At 52.9% G+C, this 23,376-nt stretch overlaps 19 non-coding genes across 19 annotated transcripts; all 19 read left to right on the top strand.

The window, feature by feature from the left end:
• Positions 1–2,174: 2,174 nt before the first annotated feature.
• On the top strand, positions 2,175–2,247 carry Trnar-ucg. The gene has a single exon. It is a non-coding gene; the product is annotated as a tRNA-Arg (tRNA).
• A 438-nt stretch (positions 2,248–2,685) lies between these two features.
• On the top strand, positions 2,686–2,758 carry Trnak-cuu. The gene has a single exon. It is a non-coding gene; the product is annotated as a tRNA-Lys (tRNA).
• A 321-nt stretch (positions 2,759–3,079) lies between these two features.
• Trnat-agu lies at positions 3,080–3,151 on the top strand. Its single transcript has one exon. It is a non-coding gene; the product is annotated as a tRNA-Thr (tRNA).
• An 11,549-nt stretch (positions 3,152–14,700) lies between these two features.
• On the top strand, positions 14,701–14,773 carry Trnar-ucg. Its single transcript has one exon. It is a non-coding gene; the product is annotated as a tRNA-Arg (tRNA).
• Positions 14,774–15,196: 423 nt separating this feature from the next.
• Positions 15,197–15,269, top strand: Trnak-cuu. Its single transcript has one exon. It is a non-coding gene; the product is annotated as a tRNA-Lys (tRNA).
• Positions 15,270–15,590: 321 nt separating this feature from the next.
• Trnat-agu lies at positions 15,591–15,662 on the top strand. The gene has a single exon. It is a non-coding gene; the product is annotated as a tRNA-Thr (tRNA).
• A 557-nt stretch (positions 15,663–16,219) lies between these two features.
• Positions 16,220–16,292, top strand: Trnar-ucg. Its single transcript has one exon. It is a non-coding gene; the product is annotated as a tRNA-Arg (tRNA).
• Positions 16,293–16,730: 438 nt separating this feature from the next.
• Positions 16,731–16,803, top strand: Trnan-auu. Its single transcript has one exon. It is a non-coding gene; the product is annotated as a tRNA-Asn (tRNA).
• Positions 16,804–17,123: 320 nt separating this feature from the next.
• Trnat-agu lies at positions 17,124–17,195 on the top strand. Its single transcript has one exon. It is a non-coding gene; the product is annotated as a tRNA-Thr (tRNA).
• Positions 17,196–18,493: 1,298 nt separating this feature from the next.
• On the top strand, positions 18,494–18,566 carry Trnar-ucg. The gene has a single exon. It is a non-coding gene; the product is annotated as a tRNA-Arg (tRNA).
• A 438-nt stretch (positions 18,567–19,004) lies between these two features.
• On the top strand, positions 19,005–19,080 carry Trnan-guu. The gene has a single exon. It is a non-coding gene; the product is annotated as a tRNA-Asn (tRNA).
• A 318-nt stretch (positions 19,081–19,398) lies between these two features.
• Positions 19,399–19,470, top strand: Trnat-agu. Its single transcript has one exon. It is a non-coding gene; the product is annotated as a tRNA-Thr (tRNA).
• A 551-nt stretch (positions 19,471–20,021) lies between these two features.
• On the top strand, positions 20,022–20,094 carry Trnar-ucg. The gene has a single exon. It is a non-coding gene; the product is annotated as a tRNA-Arg (tRNA).
• A 438-nt stretch (positions 20,095–20,532) lies between these two features.
• Trnak-cuu lies at positions 20,533–20,608 on the top strand. The gene has a single exon. It is a non-coding gene; the product is annotated as a tRNA-Lys (tRNA).
• A 318-nt stretch (positions 20,609–20,926) lies between these two features.
• On the top strand, positions 20,927–20,998 carry Trnat-agu. Its single transcript has one exon. It is a non-coding gene; the product is annotated as a tRNA-Thr (tRNA).
• A 548-nt stretch (positions 20,999–21,546) lies between these two features.
• Trnar-ucg lies at positions 21,547–21,619 on the top strand. The gene has a single exon. It is a non-coding gene; the product is annotated as a tRNA-Arg (tRNA).
• Positions 21,620–22,057: 438 nt separating this feature from the next.
• Trnak-cuu lies at positions 22,058–22,130 on the top strand. The gene has a single exon. It is a non-coding gene; the product is annotated as a tRNA-Lys (tRNA).
• A 321-nt stretch (positions 22,131–22,451) lies between these two features.
• On the top strand, positions 22,452–22,523 carry Trnat-agu. Its single transcript has one exon. It is a non-coding gene; the product is annotated as a tRNA-Thr (tRNA).
• A 545-nt stretch (positions 22,524–23,068) lies between these two features.
• Positions 23,069–23,141, top strand: Trnar-ucg. Its single transcript has one exon. It is a non-coding gene; the product is annotated as a tRNA-Arg (tRNA).
• The last annotated feature ends 235 nt before the right edge of the window (positions 23,142–23,376 follow it).

Below are 23,376 nucleotides of genomic sequence, written 5' to 3'. Positions count from 1 at the left end.
CTTGAAAAGGCCTACGACCGTGTCTGGCATCCCGGTCTCCTGTTTAAACTCCAAACCTACGCCCTTCCTATCAACTACATCCGTCTGGTGGCCTCCTTCCTCTCCCGCCGCCCCTCCTACGTTACCATCCATCATGCCAATTCCCGCACCTTCTACCCCTCTGCCGGTGTGCCCCAGGGCTCTGTCCTCTCCCCTCTCCTCTACCTCCTGTACACAGCAGATATGCCCCAACCCCCCTCTCCAGTGCACCTCTTGCAATATGCTGATGACACCGCATTCCTCGCCCTCGCTCCTACCCTCCAACGGTCCCAACGCCTTCTCCAGAATCACCTTGACCTTTTTGCTGCATGGTGTAACCAATGGCTCCTGAAACTCAATCCTTCCAAGACCCAGGCAATCATCGTAGGTCGTACCACTCGCTCCTTCCGGCTCCTGGATTTCTCCCTTACTGTATGCGCACGTCCTGTCCGTCTCACCCCCACCCTCACCTACCTTGGCCTCACCATTGACCGTCACCTCACCTGGACCCCTCATCTCCGATCCATCCAATCCAAAGCCCACAACCGCCTCCGCCTCCTCAAACTCCTCTCTGGCCGGACATGGGGGTTGCACCCCTCTACCATCCTCCACACCTACAAATCCTTAATCCGTCCCATCCTCTGTTATGCCAGTCCTGCCTGGATATCTGCCCCCCCCAAATTCTATCAGTCCCTCCAGATCCTTGAGCGTCATGCACTCCGCCTCGCCTTCCGTATCCGCCTCCCGTCCCCCACGCGGCTCCTCTATGATCTCATTCCTTTCCCCCATCTGCTCCTCTTCCTCGAACATATCCGCATCCTCTACACCTCCCGCCGTCTTGAACCCCCTCACCCCCTGGTTGCTCCTCTCCTCTCCCATCCTCGCCCCCTGCCCCGTCTTCACCGTTGTGTCCCCCCTACCCTCCATCTCTACACCCTCCATCTCCTTTCCCAAGGTGGCTTCCGTCAACTCCCCCTCCCGGATGATGCCCTCTCTCCCTCCATTTATCCTTTCTATCAACTCTGATCCTCCCTCCCCCTCCTTTCCTCTGTCCTTTCCCTGGGCTCCCTCTTCCCCCCCCCCCTACCGTCCTGTTTCCTCCCCACTACACCTCTCCCTACCTCCCTTCTCCCCCCCAGTCCTTTTGTCTTCCCCTCCTCTGCCTACCCCCCTCCCTGTCGCGTCTGCCCCCCACCCCTCTTATGGGTCCTCATCCTCCATCAGCTCCTTTCCCGGTTCCCCCCCCCCCTTCGCTTTTACTCTCCTTTCCCCCCCTTTTTGTTTTCCCATCTCCTGTTCAGTTTCCCCCCACCTGCTCTCGACTGAGGTGTCACCTTTGCCGACTTTTTCGTGCTGTGTTCTAGTGACTATTCAGTGTTGTGTTGCGAACAGAAACCATGCTGTCGCTGGGTGTGCGTTTTATATACTTTGCGAACAGAATCCAGACTGTCGCCGTGTTTTTTAATTGTCTATTGTTTCCCCTGTCTGCTCCGTATGTATTTTTATTCGCTTCATCATCCCTCTGTTGTTTGTTTTCATTTCCCCATTTTCTTTTCACCTTGTTACTCAATGAGTCCCCGATTATATCGCCTGTTTTTTATTATTATTTATTCTCCTGCTCTTTGTCAGAAAACCTGTAGGCTGCAGAGCGGCGTCCTAAGCTGCTGCCAGCCCGCCCCCTTCGGGGGGAATTGAAATTCAATAAAGGAAGAAAAAAAAAAAAAAAAAAAAAAAAAAACTGCTGCTTTTGGCAGTCTCCGGAGAATGCCGACGTGGAATACTTAGTTCTTGTGATGTATTTTCTACCCCTGGTAGAGACCCTCGCGGTTGTCGTCGTCGTCGTCGTCGTCGTCGTCGTCGTCGGCGCCGCCGCCGCTTTGGTAATGGCGGCAACTCGCCATTGTATGACATAGGGTGAGGCACCTTCTGCAAGCGACTGAGATGGCAGTAAGCGATTGAAGCTGATTTGCAACCTCTTGTTTGATCAGCGTCACAAGGGCTTGAATGTAACTTGCGATGGGACACAGCAAGAAGTAGCGTCGCCTTTTTAGTACTGACATTGGAGATGGAGAATTGCGTCAAAGATGGGAAATTCATTCCGGCAAGCGTACAAATGGCGACAATGAGGTGTGTGTGGGGAAGCATATTGCGCCAGTGACCGTGTGGCCTAATGGATAAGGCGTCGGACTTCGGATCCGAAGATTGCAGGTTCGAATCCTGTCACGGTCGAGTTTTTCCAGTTCTGCAAAAGATGCATGCTGTTTTACTGAGTTGTTTGAGTACTACAAATCTAGTTGAAAGTTGCTGCTGTCCGCTTCCTGGCTGCAAACCGGCGTCTACCTGAAGCTCAAGCAAGACAAAGGGGTTGTGTAGCGAAATTTTCGGCACAGTGCCGATCAGGAGAAATTTTTGGAACTACTGCGTCTGACTCAGGACCCAAGAGCTACGCCACAGGCGTCTGCGCACAGTCGAGCATGTGTGTTGAATAATGGTGCTGATAGCCACGTATCATTTCAAGTAGATTTGATGCCTTTCGGAAAATTTATTTCATTGAATAGGAATTGTAGCTCATTTGTGGCAGCAGGAAATAAGCTGTAGTCAAAAGGATCTTCCATAGATGGTCGCAGGTCGCATAAATACTGTATGGCTCGTGACGCGTTGTGTGGAGCACGGCAAGCTCAGTCGGTAGAGCATGAGACTCTTAATCTCAGGGTCGTGGGTTCGAGCCCCACGCTGGGCGGCGCAAAATTTTGTGTCTACGCGGATGCAACCTGCGCCCCTCTCGTGAGCCTTGCGTAATGAACGTAACGGGTTACGACGATGCCTAGCTTCGTATGAATATCAGAGGAATGGTTTTTGAAGCTGAAAGTAGCTCTGAAATGAAATAAAAGTGTTGTTTTGGAATTTTAGGCGTACATCGATATCGTGTGAGATGTGTAGGAAAGCAGCAGCTGTGCTAACTAAATACAAATAATGGTCGCTAATGCGGTGCGTTTCCAGCTGAAGGGCTCCGATTGACTGGTCCATAAGATTGAAGTACCCGAAATGTGCACTAGGCGGCGCCTCCTTAGCTCAGTGGCAGAGCGCTGGTCTAGTAAACCAGAGGTCGTGAGTTCGATCCTCACAGGAGGCAAAAGAATTTTGTAACAGCCCCTTCTAACGTAGATCTTTCGAAAAAAGCGGTCAAGGATATAAAAAATTATGAATGGGTTCGGTATTTAAGAAATGCTCTCGCAAATGAATAGTGCGAATGGTGCTATTAAAGTAGGCACCAGAAACTGCTGCTTTCGACATCTAGAGGGTTGGATCCCCTCCTTCGAAAGCGTCAGATTGCAAAGCCTGGGCTACTCTCAGGGTGGAATCTCCGTCTTCGAAGATTGTGTGTGTTTGTTAGTTTGTCTGTCTATCAGTGTGTCTGCCCGCTGCTGTCGCTGTTCGATCGTTCGTTCGTTCGTCCGTCCGTCCGTCCGCCTGCTGGCTGTCCATCGCCGTCGTCGTAACCGTTGCCGCCGCCGCCGCCGCCGCCGCCGCCGCCTGCTGTTCGTCAGTCTGTTCGCCGCCGACGCCGACGCCGCCTGCTGTTCGTCCGACGCTGCCCATCGCCGACGCCGACGCCGCCTGCTGCACGTCCGTCAGTCCGTCGCCGTTCGTCTGCAATGAGTACTCCCACCTCCACCGTCATCTACACCTCCCCCTCCCCCTCTCCCACAGTCACTTCCTGGAGTGCCGCCTCTGGCCTCCCTCCTTCCACCTCCCCCTCCCTTCCCCCACTTACACACCCCCCTATCTCCTCCCCTGCTGTATACCCACACCTCTACTCCCTTCCCCCAGCCTCCGCACCCTCAACAGCTCCCACTCCTACCCCCGCCCTCACGTACGCATCTGTTGCCGCCTCTGCTGCCGCCCCTCAGGTGGTTGGCTTCCCCTCTCTCACCGACCCCGTCGCTTCGTCTTCTGCATCTCCCGCACGCATCACGTTGCGCCGAGCCACCATCGCCGCCACTGAACCAGCTGCTTCTACCGGTGCCTCCACTACGCCACAGGGATCTGCCACCCGCCACCTCCCTCTCCTCCCCATCCCTCTCCCCTCCTCCCAGCCTCCAGTCTCCAAAAAACCCCAAAAGCGCGTCCTCACCGACTCTGCTCCCGCCACTTCCCACAAGAAATCAACGCCACCTCCCCCTCCCCCTGCCGTCACCATGGACACCACCCCTCCTCCTGCCACCCCTACCTTGGCCCCCACCCTCCACACCTTTGTCCTGTCCACTCCCGATCCTAAGTTCCTCGACGCTCGTACCCTCACCAAGGAAATACGAAAGTACTTACCTGGTGCTCCCATCTCCCAACTCATTCCCCGCAGGGACTCAGTCCTTATCAAGTCCCCGTCCCCATCATTTCACACAGACCTCCTGCGAAAACTCCCACGAGTTATGTTTGGCCCCCACGCCTCTCTGACACCCTTCCTTTCCGCTTCCACTCCTCGTCAGCCCCAGCCTCCCCGTCGCCCCCCCACCTACACCGCTGTGATCACCAAGCTCAGCCCGGTGATCACAGAGGATGAAGTGTTGGTAGAACTGAACTCCCACCCGGACTTGGAAATCCGCTCTGCCCGCCGTATCCACAATGCCTCTGGTCCCACCTACCTCATGCGGGTATTCTCCGAGTCTGCCCCGTCCATAGACCATCTCCTCACCCAGGGTGCCCTGATATACCACCGTCGCCACCCTGTTGAATCCTCCAAATCCCCTCCCCAATCCTACCGTTGCCAACGGTGCCTGATGTACAATGACCACCTGACTCCCAACTGCAAAAACCCCCCCACCTGTCCCCATTGCAAGGCCTCCCACTTTCTCAAGAACTGCCCCAACCTCGCTGCTCCTCCTTCCTGTAATACCTGCAATGGCCCCCATCCCACATACTCCTACAAGTGTAAAGCTAAACCCCCTCCAGCCACCCCTGAACTTACAGTCCCAGTTCGTCCCGTCGATCCTCCTGTCCATCCTAACAATTCCCTCCGTCCACCCCCCACGGCCGAGGACATCATCCGGTTCATTACCGTTGTACTCCAAAACATTCACCCTTTTCAGCGCCCGCACACCTTCCAACAAATATCCCTTGCTGCTCGCTCTGTTTTCCACCTGAACACTTTCGCCACTTACTCCCACAACCAAGCCCACTTCACCTTCACCCGCCTCGACACCCTAGTTTAAGTCTCTTCCCTTCCCTCTCTTCCCCCCCCTCCTTCCCGTCATGGCGCGGCACGAGTCTCGCATCCTCTTCCAGAACATTCGCTCCTTCCGCTCCAACAAATACCTCCTCATGCACACCCTCTCCCACCACCAGGTCGACACCTTCCTCTTGAACGAAACCTTTCTCCAGCCCCACCATTCTATCTGCACCTCCCCCTATATCCTCCACCGCACTGATGCTCCTGGTCCTCGTGCGCAGGGTGGAGTCGCGAATGGCCACCTTACGCATATCCCCGTCCGGCCACAACCTCTCCTCAATGACCCCCCTGCACACCTTATCCTTAGCGTCTTCTTCCCCTCCATCACCATTACCTGTGCCACCATCTATGTCCGCTCCACTGCTCCTCTTCCTTATGACTTCATCTCACACATTGACCGCACCTTCTCCACCTATGTGATTGCCGCCGACCTCAACGTCCATAGCCGCACTCCTGCTGCCCTTCGGCGGTGGCATCAGTTCCTCTCCACAATCCAGGGTGACCTTGTTCCCATTCCCCAGCACACCCGACCCGAAAGTAACACCACCCCCGATGTAGTCATTGCCTCCGCCAACCTCCTTGGGCGTATCACTGTTGCCGTCCTTGACCCCACAGGTAGCGATCACCTCCCTGTCCTTCTCACCATAACGTCTGCCAACCGCCCCCCTCCGGCTCCGCAACCTGCACCCCCTCCCAAGGTCGTCCATGACTATCGCCGTGCCAACTGGGATGCCTACCGGGACTCCATCTCCACCCAGGTCGACAGCCACCCTCTTACCTATCGCCATCCTGACGACATCATCCGTGCCTCGTCCTTCCTTCAGACGGTAATTACTGACGCCGTGGAGGCCCATGTTCCTACTAAAACCATCCACCCACACCGTCCCACTCTCCCTCCGCGGGCTGTCCTCCTCCTCCGTGAATCCCGCCGCCTCTATCGCTCCTTCCTCCGCACTCGTGACAGGGATACACTCCAACGCCACCAGCAAATACAGCGACACGTACGGAACCTTATTACAGCAACGAAACGCCGGGACTGGCGCCAGACCTGCACACGACTCAATGCCACTCTCCCTATCAACTCCTCCAAGTACTGGTCTGCCTTCCATCGTCTTACTGGTTCCCTTTCCGCTCCCCACTACCCCCTTCTCCATAACGATCGCCCCCTTCCAGACAACCTCAGTAAGGCCAACCACTTCGCTTCCCACCTTTCCGAGGTCTTCTCCATCCCCGATGATCCCCACTTTGATTATTCTCTTTTCCCCACCGTCATGGCACGTGCTGATACCTCAGTCGCTCCACTTGCTCCTAGTCTCCAGTACTTGGGGCAGTTGCCCCCCTCCGACGTCAACACTCCCATCACAGCACAAGACATTAAACTTCTCCTCCAGTCCAAACGCAACACGGCCCCTGGTCACGACTGTGTCACCTACCGTCACCTTCGAGAAAGCCCCTATTCCTTCCTAACTGTCCTCGCCCATCTCTATAATGTCATCCTCTCTACTGGCTTCTACCCTGACCTGTGGAAGACCTCCCGCGTCCTCCTCTTCCTCAAACCCAACAAACCCCCTTCTGCCGCCTCTTCCTATCGTCCCATCTGCCTCACCTCCATCTTCAGTAAGGTCCTTGAATCCATCCTCTCCCACCGTATCCATCGGCACCTTGCTCAACACCACCTCCTCCCCCTTACCCAGTGTGGCTTCCGACCCTCCTTCTCTGCTGACGACCAACTCCTCAACCTTGTTCACCTTCTGTCCCTCCAGCTCAACTCACGTCGCTCTGCCATTTTTGTTTCCCTTGACCTCCAAAATGCCTATGACCGTGTATGGCATCCCGGTCTCCTCTTTAAACTCCAAACCTACGCCCTGCCTATCAATTTTGTCCGTCTGGTCGCTTCCTTCCTCTCGCACCGTCCTTCCTATGTCACCCTCCACAACACCAACTCCCGTATCTTTTATCCCACGGCTGGCGTCCCCCAGGGTTCTGTCCTCTCCCCTCTCCTTTATCTCTTGTATACAGCTGATATGCCCAAGCCACCCCCACCAGTTCACCTTCTCCAATATGCTGATGACACCGCCTTCCTGGCTCTCTATCCTACCCTTCAACGGTCTCAACGTACCCTCCAAACCCACCTTAACCAGTTCACCACTTGGTGTAATCAGTGGCTCCTCCGTCTCAACCCCTCCAAAACCCAGGCAATCATCATAGGCCGTACCACTCGCTCCTTTCGCCTCCAAGATTTCTACCTCACCCTTTATGGTCGTCCTATCCAACTCACCCCCACCCTGAAATACCTTGGCCTCACCCTTGACCGACACCTCACCTGGACCCCTCATCTCCTGACCATCCAGCAGAAAGCCCATTCCCGCCTCCGCCTGCTGAAACTCCTGTCCGGCCGGACATGGGGATTGCATCCTTCTACCATCCTCCACACCTACAACTCCCTCATCCGTCCTATCCTCTGTTATGCCAGCGTCGCCTGGATCTCCGCCCCCACCCGCTTTTACAAGGCTCTCCAAATCCTTGAACGCCATGCGCTCCGCCTTGCCTTCCGTATCCGCCTTCCTTCCCCCACACGGCTCCTGTATGAACTGATCCCCTTCCCCCACCTCCTCTTGTTCCTCCAACATCTCCGCATCCTTTACATTGTTCGCAGGCTTGATCCCCCCCACCCTCTGGTTTCCTCCTTCCTCTCCACCCCCCGCCCGTTGCCGCGCCTCTATCGCTGTATCCCTCCCTCTCTCCACCTCCACACCCTCCATCTCCTTCATCAGGGCAATTTCCAACGCCTTCCCCTCCCGGATGACGAACTTCGCCGTGACATATACCCTTCCTTCCAACTATAACCCGGCCTTGTTCCCCCCCCCCTCCCCAGGGAACCCTTCTCCTCTTTCTTCCTTCTCCCAGAGCGGATTTTCCTCCATCCCCCCCCCCCTCCCCTGAGACCCTGCCCCCCATACTTGCCTCTCTCCTTCCCACATCCCTCCCTACCTGGCCCTCTTCCGAGCGCCCCCATTCCCCTCCCCCATCTCTTCCCCTCCCTCCCTTCTTCAGGTCTCCCTCATCTCCTTGAACCTGGCAGATCCTCTGTATTGCTCATCAACAGTGTGCCACGTCAGTGTTGTGTTTCGTGCTGTTTCCCGTGTGCGTCAAGAGGTGTGATTTTAATTGTGTACTGCCTTGAGGTTCGCCGTCAGTGTTACGCTGTGTGCTATGCCATCCGTCAACACCTTTATGCTCCAGTCATACTGTGCCTTGTGTTCTTTTAATCGTCGCAGTGTGTGGATTTTTTGTGTGTGCTACTTTTAAACAGTTTTTTATCTCCATTTTACAGTCACCCCGTTTTTTTTGTATATTGCCTTCCATGATGTTCTCCCTTTTTATATCTATGTTCGCCTTCTTCTCTCCTTTGCTGTTTTTAAATGTCTTCTCTTGTTTTGTTCTGTGTCTTTCGGCTGAAGAGCAGCGCATATGCTGCTGCCAGCCCGCCCCGATGGGGAATTGAAATACAATAAAGAAAAAAAAAAAAAAAAAAAAAAAAAAAAAAAAAAAAAAAAACTGCTGCTTTCATCTAGAGGGTTGGATCCCCTCCTTCGAAAGCGTCAGATTGCAAAGCCTGGGCTACTCTCAGGGTGGAATCTCCGTCTTCGAAGATTGTGTGTGTTTGTTTGTCTGTCTGTCTGTGTGTCTGCCCGCTGCTGTCGCTGTTCGTTCGTTCGTTCGTTCCGTCCGTCCGTCCGTCCGCCTGCTGGCTGTCCATCGCCGTCGTCGTAACCATTGCCGCCGCCGCCGCCGCCGCCGCCGCCGCCGCCGCCTGCTGTTCGTCAGTCTGTTCGCCGCCGACGCCGACGCTGCCTGCTGTTCGTCCGACGCTGCCTGCTGTTCGTCCGACGCTGCCCATCGCCGACGCCGACGCCGCCTGCTGCACGTCCGTCTGTCCGTCGCCGTTCGTCTGCAATGAGTACTCCCACCTCCACCGTCATCTACACCTCCCCCTCCCCCTCTCCCACAGTCACTTCCTGGAGTGCCGCCTCTGGCCTCCCTCCTTCCACCTCCCCCTCCCTTCCCCCACTTACACACCCCCCTATCTCCTCCCCTGCTGTATACCCACACCTCTACTCCCTTCCCCCAGCCTCCGCACCCTCACCAGCTCCCACTCCTACCCCCGCCCTCACGTACGCATCTGTTGCCGCCTCTGCTGCCGCCCCTCAGGTGGTTGGCTTCCCCTCTCTCACCGACCCCGTCGCTTCATCTTCTGCATCTCCCGCACGCATCACGTTGCGCCGAGCCACCATCGCCGCCACTGAACCAGCTGCTTCTCCCGGTGCCTCCACTACGCCACAGGGATCTGCCACCCGCCACCTCCCTCTCCTCCCCGTCCCTCTCCCCTCCTCCCAGCCTCCAGTCTCCAAAAAACCCCAAAAGCGCGTCCTCACCGACTCTGCTCCCGCCACTTCCCACAAGAAATCAACGCCACCTCCCCCTCCCCCTGCCGTCACCATGGACACCACCCCTCCTCCTGCCACCCCTACCTTGGCCCCCACCCTCCACACCTTTGTCCTGTCCACTCCCGATCCTAAGTTCCTCGACGCTCGTACCCTCACCAAGGAAATACGAAAGTACTTACCTGGTGCTCCCATCTCCCAGCTCATTCCCCGCAGGGACTCAGTCCTTATCAAGTCCCCGTCCCCATCATTTCACACAGACCTCCTGCGAAAACTCCCACGAGTTATGTTTGGCCCCCACGCCTCTCTGACACCCTTCCTTTCCGCTTCCACTCCTCGTCAGCCCCAGCCTCCCCGTCGCCCCCCCACCTACACTGCTGTGATCACCAAGCTCAGCCCGGTGATCACAGAGGATGAAGTGTTGGTAGAACTGAACTCCCACCCGGACTTGGAAATCCGCTCTGCCCACCGTATCCACAATGCCTCTGGTCCCACCTACCTCATGCGGGTATTCTCCGAGTCAGCCCCGTCCATAGACCATCTCCTCACCCAGGGTGCCCTGATCTACCACCGTCGCCACCCTGTTGAATCCTCCAAATCCCCTCCCCAATCCTACCGTTGCCAACGGTGCCTGATGTACAATGACCACCTGACTCCCAACTGCAAAAACCCCCCCACCTGTCCCCATTGCAAGGCCTCCCACTTTCTCAAGAACTGCCCCAACCTCGCTGCTCCTCCTTCCTGTAATACCTGCAATGGCCCCCATCCCACATACTCCCACAAGTGTAAAGCTAAACCCCCTCCAGCCACCCCTGAACTTACAGTCCCAGTTCGTCCCGTCGATCCTCCTGTCCATCCTAACAATTCCCTCCGTCCACCCCCCACGGCCGAGGACATCATCCGGTTCATTACCGTTGTACTCCAAAACATTCACCCTTTTCAGCGCCCGCACACCTTCCAACAAATATCCCTTGCTGCTCGCTCTGTTTTCCACCTGAACACTTTCGCCACTTACTCCCACAACCCAGCCCACTTCACCTTCACCCGCCTCGACACCCTAGTTTAAGTCTCTTCCCTTCCCTCTCTTCCCCCCCCTCCTTCCCGTCATGGCGCGGCACGAGTCTCGCATCCTCTTCCAGAACATTCGCTCCTTCCGCTCCAACAAATACCTCCTCATGCACACCCTCTCCCACCACCAGGTCGACACCTTCCTCTTGAACGAAACCTTTCTCCAGCCCCACCATTCTATCCGCACCTCCCCCTATATCCTCCACCGCACTGATGCTCCTGGTCCTCGTGCGCAGGGTGGAGTCGCGATTGGCCACCTTAAGCATATCCCCGTCCGGCCACAACCTCTCCTCAATGACCCCACTGAACACCTTATCCTTAGCGTCTTCTTCCCCTCCATCACCATTACCTGTGCCACCATCTATGTCCGCTCCACTGCTCCTCTTACTTATGACTTCATCTCACACATTGACCGCACCTTCTCCACCTATGTGATTGCCGCCGACCTCAACGTCCATAGCCGCACTCCTGCTGCCCTTCGGCGGTGGCATCAGTTCCTCTCCACAATCCAGGGTGACCTTGTTCCCATTCCCCAGCACACCCGACCCGAAAGTAACACCACCCCCGATGTTGTCATTGCCTCCGCCAACCTCCTTGGGCGTATCACTGTTGCCGTCCTTGACCCCACAGGTAGCGATCACCTCCCTGTCCTTCTCACCATAACGTCTGCCAACCGCCCCCCTCCGGCCCCGCAACCTGCACCCCCTCCCAAGGTCGTCCATGACTATCGCCGTGCCAACTGGGATGCCTACCGGGACTCCATCTCCACCCAGGTCGAAAGCCACCCTCTTACCTATCGCCATCCTGACGACATCATCCGTGCCTCGTCCTTCCTTCAGACGGTAATTACTGACGCCGTGGAGGCCCATGTTCCTACTAAAACCATCCACCCACACCGTCCCACTCTCCCTCCGCGGGCTGTCCTCCTCCTCCATGAATCCCGCCGCCTCTATCGCTCCTTCCTCCGCACTCGTGACAGGGATACACTCCAACGCCACCGGCAACTACAGCGACACGTACGGAACCTTATTACAGCCACGAAACGCCGGGACTGGCGCCAGACCTGCACACGACTCAATGCCACCCTCCCTATCAACTCCTCCAAGTACTGGTCTGCCTTCCATCGTCTTACTGGTTCCCTTTCCGCTCCCCACTACCCCCTTCTCCATAACGATCGCCCCCTTCCAGACAACCTCAGTAAGGCCAACCACTTCGCTTCCCACCTTTCCGAGGTCTTCTCCATCCCCGATGATCCCCACTTTGATTATTCTCTTTTCCCCACCGTCATGGCACGTGCTGATACCTCAGTCGCTCCACTTGCTCCTAGTCTCCAGTACTTGGGGCAGTTGCCCCCCTCCGACGTCAACACTCCCATCACAGCACAAGACATTAAACTTCTCCTCCAGTCCAAACGCAACACGGCCCCTGGTCACGACTGTGTCACCTACCGTCACCTTCGAGAAAGCCCCTATTCCTTCCTAACTGTCCTCGCCCATCTCTATAATGTCATCCTCTCTACTGGCTTCTACCCTGACCTGTGGAAGACCTCCCGCGTCCTCCTCTTCCTCAAACCCAACAAACCCCCTTCTGCCGCCTCTTCCTATCGTCCCATCTGCCTCACCTCCGTCTTCAGTAAGGTCCTTGAATCCATCCTCTCCCACCGTATCCATCGGCACCTTGCTCAACACCACCTCCTCCCCCTTACCCAGTGTGGCTTCCGACCCTCCTTCTCTGCTGACGACCAACTCCTCAACCTTGTTCACCTTCTGTCCCTCCAGCTCAACTCACGTCGCTCCGCCATTTTTGTTTCCCTTGACCTCCAAAATGCCTATGACCGTGTATGGCATCCCGGTCTCCTCTTTAAACTCCAAACCTACGCCCTGCCTATCAATTTTGTCCGTCTGGTCGCTTCCTTCCTCTCGCACCGTCCTTCCTATGTCACCCTCCACAACACCAACTCCCGTATCTTTTATCCCACGGCTGGCGTCCCCCAGGGTTCTGTCCTCTCCCCTCTCCTTTATCTCTTGTATACAGCTGATATGCCCAAGCCACCCCCACCAGTTCACCTTCTCCAATATGCTGATGACACCGCCTTCCTGGCTCTCTATCCTACCCTTCAACGGTCTCAACGTACCCTCCAAACCCACCTTAACCAGTTCACCACTTGGTGTAATCAGTGGCTCCTCCGTCTCAACCCCTCCAAAACCCAGGCAATCATCATAGGCCATACCACTCGCTCCTTTCGCCTCCAAGATTTCTACCTCACCCTTTATGGTCGTCCTATCCAACTCACCCCCACCCTGAAATACCTTGGCCTCACCCTTGACCGACACCTCACCTGGACCCCTCATCTCCTGACCATCCAGCAGAAAGCCCATTCCCGCCTCCGCCTGCTGAAACTCCTGTCCGGCCGGACATGGGGATTGCATCCTTCTACCATCCTCCACACCTACAAATCCCTCATCCGTCCTATCCTCTGTTATGCCAGCGTCGCCTGGATCTCCGCCCCCACCCGCTTTTACAAGGCTCTCCAAATCCTTGAACGCCATGCGCTCCGCCTTGCCTTCCGTATCCGCCTTCCTTCCCCCACACGGCTCCTGTATGAACTGATCCCCTTCCCCCACCTCCTCTTGTTCCTCCAACATCTCCGCATCCTTTACATTGTTCGCAGGCTTGATCCCCCCCCACCCTCTGGTTTCCTCCTTCCTCTCCACCCCCCGCCCGTTGCCGCGCCTCTCTCGCTGTATCCCTCCCTCTGTCCACCTCCACACCCTCCATCTCCTTCATCAGGGCAATTTCCAACGCCTTCCCCTCCCAGATGACGAACTTCGCCGTGACATATACCCTTCCTTCCAACTATAACCCGGCCTTGTTCCCCCCCCCTCCCCAGGGCCCCCTTCTCCTCTTTCTTCCTTCTCCCAGAGCGGATTTTCCTCCATCCCCCCCCTCCCCTGAGACCCTGCCCCCCATACTTGCCTCTCTCCTTCCCACATCCCTCCCTACCTGGCCCTCTTCCAAGCGCCCCCCATTCCCCTCCCCCATCTCTTCCCCTCCCTCCCTTCTTCAGGTCTCCCTCATCTCCTTGAACCTGGCAGATCCTCTGTATTGCTCATCATCAGTGTGCCACGTCAGTGTTGTGTTTCGTGCTGTTTCCCGTGTGCGTCAAGAGGTGTGATTTTAATTGTGTACTGCCTTGAGGTTCGCCGTCAGTGTTACGCTGTGTGCTATGCCATCCGTCAACACCTTTATGCTCCAGTCATACTGTGCCTTGTGTTCTTTTAATCGTCACAGTGTGTGGCTTTTTGTGTGTGCTACTTTTAAACAGTTTTTTATCTCCATTTTACAGTCACCCCGTTTTTTGTATATTGCCTTCCATGATGTTCTCCCTTTTTATATCTATGTTCGCCTTCTTCTCTCCCTCGCTGTTTTTAAATGTCTTCTCTTGTTTTGTTCTATGTCTTTCGGCTGAAGAGCAGCGCATATGCTGCTGCCAGCCCGCCCCGATGGGGAATTGAAATACAATAAAGAAAAAAAAAAAAAAACTGCTGCTTTTGGCAGTCTCCGGAGAATGCCGACGTGGAATACTTAGTTCTTGTGATGTATTTTCTACCCCTGGTAGAGACCCTCGCGGTTGTCGTCGTCGTCGTCGGCGCCGCCGCCGCTTTGGTAATAGCGGCAACTCGCCATTGTATGACATAGGGTGAGGCACCTTCTGCAAGCGACTGAGATGGCAGTAAGCGATTGAAGCTGATTTGCAACCTCTTGTTTGATCAGCGTCACAAGGGCTTGAATGTAACTTGCGATGGGACACAGCAAGAAGTAGCGTCGCCATTTTGGTACTGAAATTGGAGATGGAGAATTGCGTCAAAGATGGGAAATTCATTCCGGCAAGCGTACAAATGGCGACAATGAGGTGTGTGTGGGGAAGCATTTTGCGCCAGTGGCCGTGTGGCCTAATGGATAAGGCGTCGGACTTCGGATCCGAAGATTGCAGGTTCGAATCCTGTCACGGTCGAGTTTTTCCAGTTCTGCAAAAGATGCATGCTGTTTTACTGAGTTGTTTGAGTACTACAAATCTAGTTGAAAGTTGCTGCTGTCCGCTTCCTGGCTGCAAACCGGCGTCTACCTGAAGCTCAAGCAAGACAAAGGGGTTGTGTAGCGAAATTTTCGGCACAGTGCCGATCAGGAGAGATTTTTGGAACAGGACCCAAGAGCTACGCCACAGGCGTCTGCGCACAGTCGAGCATGTGTGTTGAATAATGGTGCTGATAGCCACGTATCATTTCAAGTAGATTTGATGCCTTTCGGAAAATTTATTTCATTGAATAAGAATTGTAGCTCATTTGTGGCAGCAGGAAATAAGCTGTAGTCAAAAGGATCTTCCATAGATGGTCGCAGGTCGCATAAATACTGTATGGCTCGTGACGCGTTGTGTGGAGCACGGCAAGCTCAGTCGGTAGAGCATGAGACTCTTAATCTCAGGGTCGTGGGTTCGAGCCCCACGCTGGGCGGCGCAAAATTTTCTGTCTACGCGGATGCAACCTGCGCCCCTCTCGTGAGCCTTGCGTAATGAACGTAACGGGTTACGACGATGCCTAGCTTCGTATGAATATCAGAGGAATGGTTTTTGAAGCTGAAAGTAGCTCTGAAATGAAATAAAAGTGTTGTTTTGGAATTTTAGGCGTACATCGATATCGTGTGAGATGTGTAGGAAAGCAGCAGCTGTGCTAACTAAATACAAATAATGGTCGCTAATGCGGTGCGTTTCCAGCTGAAGGGCTCCGATTGACTGGTCCATAAGATTGAAGTACCCGAAATGTGCACTAGGCGGCGCCTCCTTAGCTCAGTGGCAGAGTGCTGGTCTAGTAAACCAGAGGTCGTGAGTTCGATCCTCACAGGAGGCAAAAGAATTTTGTAACAGCCCCTTCTAACATAGATCTTTCGAAAAAAGCGGTCAAGGATATAAAAAATTATGAATGGGTTCGGTATTTAAGAAATGCTCTCGCAAATGAATAGTGCGAATGGTGCTATTAAAGTAGGCACCAGAAACTGCTGCTTTTGGCAGTCTCCGGAGAATGCCGACGTGGAATACTTAGTTCTTGTGATGTATTTTCTACCCCTGGTAGAGACCCTCGCGGTTGTCGTCGTCGTCGTCGTCGTCGTCGTCGTCGTCGCCGCCGCTTTGGTAATAGCGGCAACTCGCCATTGTATGACATAGGGTGAGGCACCTTCTGCAAGCGACTGAGATGGCAGTAAGCGATTGAAGCTGATTTGCAACCTCTTGTTTGATCAGCGTCACAAGGGCTTGAATGTAACTTGCGATGGGACACAGCAAGAAGTAGCGTCGCCTTTTTAGTACTGAAATTGGAGATGGAGAATTGCGTCAAAGATGGGAAATTCATTCCGGCAAGCGTACAAATGGCGACAATGAGGTGTGTGTGGGGAAGCATATTGCGCCAGTGACCGTGTGGCCTAATGGATAAGGCGTCGGACTTCGGATCCGAAGATTGCAGGTTCGAACCCTGTCACGGTCGAGTTTTTCCAGTTCTGCAAAAGATGCATGCTGTTTTACTGAGTTGTTTGAGTACTACAAATCTAGTTGAAAGTTGCTGCTGTCCGCTTCCTGGCTGCATACCGGCGTCTACCTGAAGCTCAAGCAAGACAAAGGGGTTGTGTAGCGAAATTTTTGGCACAGTGCCGATCAGGAGAGATTTTTGGAACTACTGCGTCTGACTCAGGACCCAAGAGCTACGCCACAGGCGTCTGCGCACAGTCGAGCATGTGTGTTGAATAATGGTGCTGATAGCCACGTATCATTTCAAGTAGATTTGATGCCTTTCGGAAAATTTATTTCATTGAATAGGAATTGTAGCTCATTTGTGGCAGCAGGAAATAAGCTGTAGTCAAAAGGATCTTCGATAGATGGTCGCAGGTCGCATAAATACTGTATGGCTCGTGACGCGTTGTGTGGAGCACGGCAAGCTCAGTCGGTAGAGCATGAGACTATTAATCTCAGGGTCGTGGGTTCGAGCCCCACGCTGGGCGGCGCAAAATTTTGTGTCTACGCGGATGCAACCTGCGCCCCTCTCGTGAGCCTTGCGTAATGAACGTAACGGGTTACGACGATGCCTAGCTTCGTATGAATATCAGAGGAATGGTTTTTGAAGCTGAAAGTAGCTCTGAAAGAAATAAAAGTGTTGTTTTGGAATTTTAGGCGTACATCGATATCGTGTGAGATGTGTAGGAAAGCAGCAGCTGTGCTAACTAAATACAAATAATGGTCGCTAATGCGGTGCGTTTCCAGCTGAAGGGCTCCGATTGACTGGTCCATAAGATTGAAGTACCCGAAATGTGCACTAGGCGGCGCCTCCTTAGCTCAGTGGCAGAGCGCTGGTCTAGTAAACCAGAGGTCGTGAGTTCGATCCTCACAGGAGGCAAAAGAATTTTGTAACAGCCCCTTCTAACGTAGATCTTTCGAAAAAAGCGGTCAAGGATATAAAAAATTATGAATGGGTTCGGTATTTAAGAAATGCTCTCGCAAATGAATAGTGCGAATGGTGCTATTAAAGTAGGCTCCAGAAACTGCTGCTCCCCTCCCGGATGACGAACTTCGCCGTGACATATACCCTTCCTTCCAACTATAACCCGGCCTTGTTCCCCCCCCTCTCCCCAGGGCCCCCTTCTCCTCTTTCTTCCTTCTCCCAGAGCGGATTTTCCTCCATCCCCCCCCTCCCCTGAGACCCTGCCCCCCATACTTGCCTCTCTCCTTCCCACATCCCTCCCTACCTGGCCCTCTTCCGAGCGCCCCCCATTCCCCTCCCCCATCTCTTCCCCTCCCTCCCTTCTTCAGGTCTCCCTCATCTCCTTGCACCTGGCAGATCCACTGTATTGCTCATCAACAGTGTGCCACGTCAGTGTTGTGTTTCGTGCTGTTTCCCGTGTGCGTCAAGAGGTGTGATTTTAATTGTGTACTGCCTTGAGGTTCGCCGTCAGTGTTACGCTGTGTGCTATGCCATCCGTCAACACCTTTATGCTCCAGTCATACTGTGCCTTGTGTTCTTTTAATCGTCGCAGTGTGTGGCTTTTTTGTGTGTGCTACTTTTAAACAGTTTTTTTTTTATCTCCATTTTACAGTCACCCCGTTTTTTTGTATATTGCCTTCCATGATGTTCTCCCTTTTTATATCTATGTTCGCCTTCTTCTCTCCTTTGCTGTTTTTAAATGTCTTCTCTTGTTTTGTTCTATGTCTTTCGGCTGAAGAGCAGCGCATATGCTGCTGCCAGCCCGCCCCGATGGGGAATTGAAATACAATAAAGAAAAAAAAAAAAAAAAAAACTGCTGCTTTTGGCAGTCTCCGGAGAATGCCGACGTGGAATACTTAGTTCTTGTGATGTATTTTCTACCCCTGGTAGAGACCCTCGCGGTTGTCGTCGTCGTCGTCGGCGCCGCCGCCGCTTTGGTAATAGCGGCAACTCGCCATTGTATGACATAGGGTGAGGCACCTTCTGCAAGCGACTGAGATGGCAGTAAGCGATTGAAGCTGATTTGCAACATCTTGTTTGATTAGCGTCACAAGGGCTTGAATGTAACTTGCGATGGGACACAGCAAGAAGTAGCGTCGCCTTTTTAGTACTGAAATTGGAGATGGAGAATTGCGTCAAAGATGGGAAATTCATTCCGGCAAGCGTACAAATGGCGACAATGAGGTGTGTGTGGGGAAGCATATTGCGCCAGTGACCGTGTGGCCTAATGGATAAGGCGTCGGACTTCGGATCCGAAGATTGCAGGTTCGAATCCTGTCACGGTCGAGTTTTTCCAGTTCTGCAAAAGATGCATGCTGTTTTACTGAGTTGTTTGAGTACTACAAATCTAGTTGAAAGTTGCTGCTGTCCGCTTCCTGGCTGCAAACCGGCGTCTACCTGAAGCTCAAGCAAGACAAAGGGGTTGTGTAGCGAAATTTTCGGCACAGTGCCGATCAGGAGAGATTTTTGGAACTACTGCATCTGACTCAGGACCCAAGAGCTACGCCACAGGCGTCTGCGCACAGTCGAGCATGTGTGTTGAATAATGGTGCTGATAGCCACGTATCATTTCAAGTAGATTTGATGCCTTTCGGAAAATTTATTTCATTGAATAGGAATTGTAGCTCATTTGTGGCAGCAGGAAATAAGCTGTAGTCAAAAGGATCTTCCATAGATGGTCGCAGGTCGCATAAATACTATATGGTTCGTGACGCGTTGTGTGGAGCCCGGCTAGCTCAGTCGGTAGAGCATGAGACTGTTAATCTCAGGGTCGTGGGTTCGAGCCCCACGCTGATCGGCGCAAAATTTAGTGTCTACGCGGATGCAACCTGCGCCCCTCTCGTGAGCCTTGCGTAATGAACGTAACGGGTTACGACGATGCCTAGCTTCGTATGAATATCAGAGGAATGGTTTTTGAAGCTGAAAGTAGCTCTGAAATGAAATAAAAGTGTTGTTTTGGAATTTTAGGCGTGCATCGATATCGTGTGAGATGTGTAGGAAAGCAGCAGCTGTGCTAACTAAATACAAATAATGGTCGCTAATGCGGTGCGTTTCCAGCTGAAGGGCTCCGATTGACTGGTCCATAAGATTGAAGTACCCGAAATGTGCACTAGGCGGCGCCTCCTTAGCTCAGTGGCAGAGCGCTGGTCTAGTAAACCAGAGGTCGTGCGTTCGATCCTCACAGGAGGCAAAAGAATTTTGTAACAGCCCCTTCTAACGTAGATCTTTCGAAAAAAGCGGTCAAGGATATAAAAAATTATGAATGGGTTCGGTATTTAAGAAATGCTCTCGCAAATGAATAGTGCGAACGGTGCTATTAAAGTAGGCACCAGAAACTGCTGCTTTTGGCAGTCTCCGGAGAATGCTGACGTGGAATACTTAGTTCTTGTGATGTATTTTCTACCCCTGGTAGAGACCCTCGCGGTTGTCGTCGTCGTCGTCGTCGTTGGCGCCGCCGCCGCTTTGGTAATAGCGGCAACTCGCCATTGTATGACATAGGGTGAGGCACCTTCTGCAAGCGACTGAGATGGCAGTAAGCGATTGAAGCTGATTTGCAACATCTTGTTTGATCAGCGTCACAAGGGCTTGAATGTAACTTGCGATGGGACACAGCAAGAAGTAGCGTCGCCTTTTTAGTACTGAAATTGGAGATGGAGAATTGCGTCAAAGATGGGAAATTCATTCCGGCAAGCGTACAAATGGTGACAATGAGGTGTGTGTGGGGAAGCATATTGCGCCAGTGACCGTGTGGCCTAATGGATAAGGCGTCGGACTTCGGATCCGAAGATTGCAGGTTCGAATCCTGTCACGGTCGAGTTTTTCCAGTTCTGCAAAAGATGCATGCTGTTTTACTGAGTTGTTTGAGTACTACAAATCTAGTTGAAAGTTGCTGCTGTCCGCTTCCTGGCTGCAAACCGGCGTCTACCTGAAGCTCAAGCAAGACAAAGGGGTTGTGTAGCGAAATTTTCGGCACAGTGCCGATCAGGAGAGATTTTTGGAACTACTGCGTCTGACTCAGGACCCAAGAGCTACGCCACAGGCGTCTGCGCACAGTCGAGCATGTGTGTTGAATAATGGTGCTGATAGCCACGTATCATTTCAAGTAGATTTGATGCCTTTCGGAAAATTTATTTCATTGAATAGGAATTGTAGCTCATTTGTGGCAGCAGGAAATAAGCTGTAGTCAAAAGGATCTTCCATAGATGGTCGCAGGTCGCAGAAATACTATATGGTTCGTGACGCGTTGTGTGGAGCCCGGCTAGCTCAGTCGGTAGAGCATGAGACTCTTAATCTCAGGGTCGTGGGTTCGAGCCCCACGCTGATCGGCGCAAAATTTAGTGTCTACGCGGATGCAACCTGCGCCCCTCTCGTGAGCCTTGCGTAATGAACGTAACGGGTTACGACGATGCCTAGCTTCGTATGAATATCAGAGGAATGGTTTTTGAAGCTGAAAGTAGCTCTGAAATGAAATAAAAGTGTTGTTTTGGAATTTTAGGCGTACATCGATATCGTGTGAGATGTGTAGGAAAGCAGCAGCTGTGCTAACTAAATACAAATAATGGTCGCTAATGCGGTGCGTTTCCAGCTGAAGGGCTCCGATTGACTGGTCCATAAGATTGAAGTACCCGAAATGTGCACTAGGCGGCGCCTCCTTAGCTCAGTGGCAGAGCGCTGGTCTAGTAAACCAGAGGTCGTGAGTTCGATCCTCACAGGAGGCAAAAGAATTTTGTAACAGCCCCTTCTAACGTAGATCTTTCGAAAAAAGCGGTCAAGGATATAAAAAATTATGAATGGGTTCGGTATTTAAGAAATGCTCTCGCAAATGAATAGTGCGAACGGTGCTATTAAAGTAGGCACCAGAAACTGCTGCTTTTGGCAGTCTCCGGAGAATGCCGACGTGGAATACTTAGTTCTTGTGATGTGTTTTCTACCCCTGGTAGAGACCCTCGCTGTTGTCGTCGTCGTCGTCGTCGGCGCCGCCGCCGCTTTGGTAATAGAGGCAACTCGCCATTGTATGACATAGGGTGAGGCACCTTCTGCAAGCGACTGAGATGGCAGTAAGCGATTGAAGCTGATTTGCAACCTCTTGTTTGATCAGCGTCACAAGGGCTTGAATGTAACTTGCGATGGGACACAGCAAGAAGTAGCGTCGCCTTTTTAGTACTGAAATTGGTGATGGAGAATTGCGTCAAAGATGGGAAATTCATTCCGGCAAGCGTACAAATGGCGACAATGAGGTGTGTGTGGGGAAGCATATTGCGCCAGTGACCGTGTGGCCTAATGGATAAGGCGTCGGACTTCGGATCCGAAGATTGCAGGTTCGAATCCTGTCACGGTCGAGTTTTTCCAGTTCTGCAAAAGATGCATGCTGTTTTACTGAGTTGTTTGAGTACTACAAATCTAGTTGAAAGTTGCTGCTGTCCGCTTCCTGGCTGCAAACCGGCGTCTACCTGAAGCTCAAGCAAGACAAAGGGGTTGTGTAGCGAAATTTTCGGCACAGTGCCGATCAGGAGAGATTTTTGGAACTACTGCGTCTGACTCAGGACCCAAGAGCTACGCCACAGGCGTCTGCGCACAGTCGAGCATGTGTATTGAATAATGGTGCTGATAGCCACGTATCATTTCAAGTAGATTTGATGCCTTTCGGAAAATTTATTTCATTGAATAGGAATTGTAGCTCATTTGTGGCAGCAGGAAATAAGCTGTAGTCAAAAGGATCTTCCATAGATGGTCGCAGGTCGCATAAATACTGTATGGCTCGTGACGCGTTGTGTGGAGCCCGGCTAGCTCAGTCGGTAGAGCATGAGACTCTTAATCTCAGGGTCGTGGGTTCGAGCCCCACGCTGGGCGGCGCAAAATTTTGTGTCTACGCGGATGCAACCTGCGCCCCTCTCGTGAGCCTTGCGTAATGAACGTAACGGGTTACGACGATGCCTAGCTTCGTATGAATATCAGAGGAATGGTTTTTGAAGCTGAAAGTAGCTCTGAAATGAAATAAAAGTGTTGTTTTGGAATTTTAGGCGTACATCGATATCGTGTGAGATGTGTAGGAAAGCAGCAGCTGTGCTAACTAAATACAAATAATGGTCGCTAATGCGGTGCGTTTCCAGCTGAAGGGCTCCGATTGACTGGTCCATAAGATTGAAGTACCCGAAATGTGCACTAGGCGGCGCCTCCTTAGCTCAGTGGCAGAGCGCTGGTCTAGTAAACCAGAGGTCGTGAGTTCGATCCTCACAGGAGGCAAAAGAATTTTGTAACAGCCCCTTCTAACGTAGATCTTTCGAAAAAAGCGGTCAAGGATATAAAAAATTATGAATGGGTTCGGTATTTAAGAAATGCTCTCGCAAATGAATAGTGCGAACGGTGCTATTAAAGTAGGCACCAGAAACTGCTGCTTTTGGCAGTCTCCGGAGAATGCCGACGTGGAATACTTAGTTCTTGTGATGTGTTTTCTACCCCTGGTAGAGACCCTCGCGGTTGTCGTCGTCGTCGTCGGCGCCGCCGCCGCTTTGGTAATAGAGGCAACTCGCCATTGTATGACATAGGGTGAGGCACCTTCTGCAAGCGACTGAGATGGCAGTAAGCGATTGAAGCTGATTTGCAACCTCTTGTTTGATCAGCGTCACAAGGGCTTGAATGTAACTTGCGATGGGACACAGCAAGAAGTAGCGTCGCCTTTTTAGTACTGAAATTGGAGATGGAGAATTGCGTCAAAGATGGGAAATTCATTCCGGCAAGCGTACAAATGGCGACAATGAGGTGTGTGTGGGGAAGCATATTGCGCCAGTGACCGTGTGGCCTAATGGATAAGGCGTCGGACTTCGGATCCGAAGATTGCAGGTTCGAATCCTGTCACGGTCGAGTTTTTCCAGTTCTGCAAAAGATGCATGCTGTTTTACTGAGTTGTTTGAGTACTACAAATCTAGTTGAAAGTTGCTGCTGTCCGCTTCCTGGCTGCAAACCGGCGTCTACCTGAAGCTCAAGCAAGACAAAGGGGTTGTGTAGTGAAATTTTCGGCACAGTGCCGATCAGGAGAGATTTTTGGAACTACTGCGTCTGACTCAGGACCCAAGAGCTACGCCACAGGCGTCTGCGC

Source organism: Schistocerca piceifrons, unplaced genomic scaffold (assembly GCF_021461385.2).
Source record: "Schistocerca piceifrons isolate TAMUIC-IGC-003096 unplaced genomic scaffold, iqSchPice1.1 HiC_scaffold_1772, whole genome shotgun sequence".
NCBI lineage: Eukaryota > Metazoa > Arthropoda > Insecta > Orthoptera > Acrididae > Schistocerca > Schistocerca piceifrons.
Note: the sequence above shows the minus strand (reverse complement) of the source record. Positions and strands in the feature narration are given on the sequence as shown.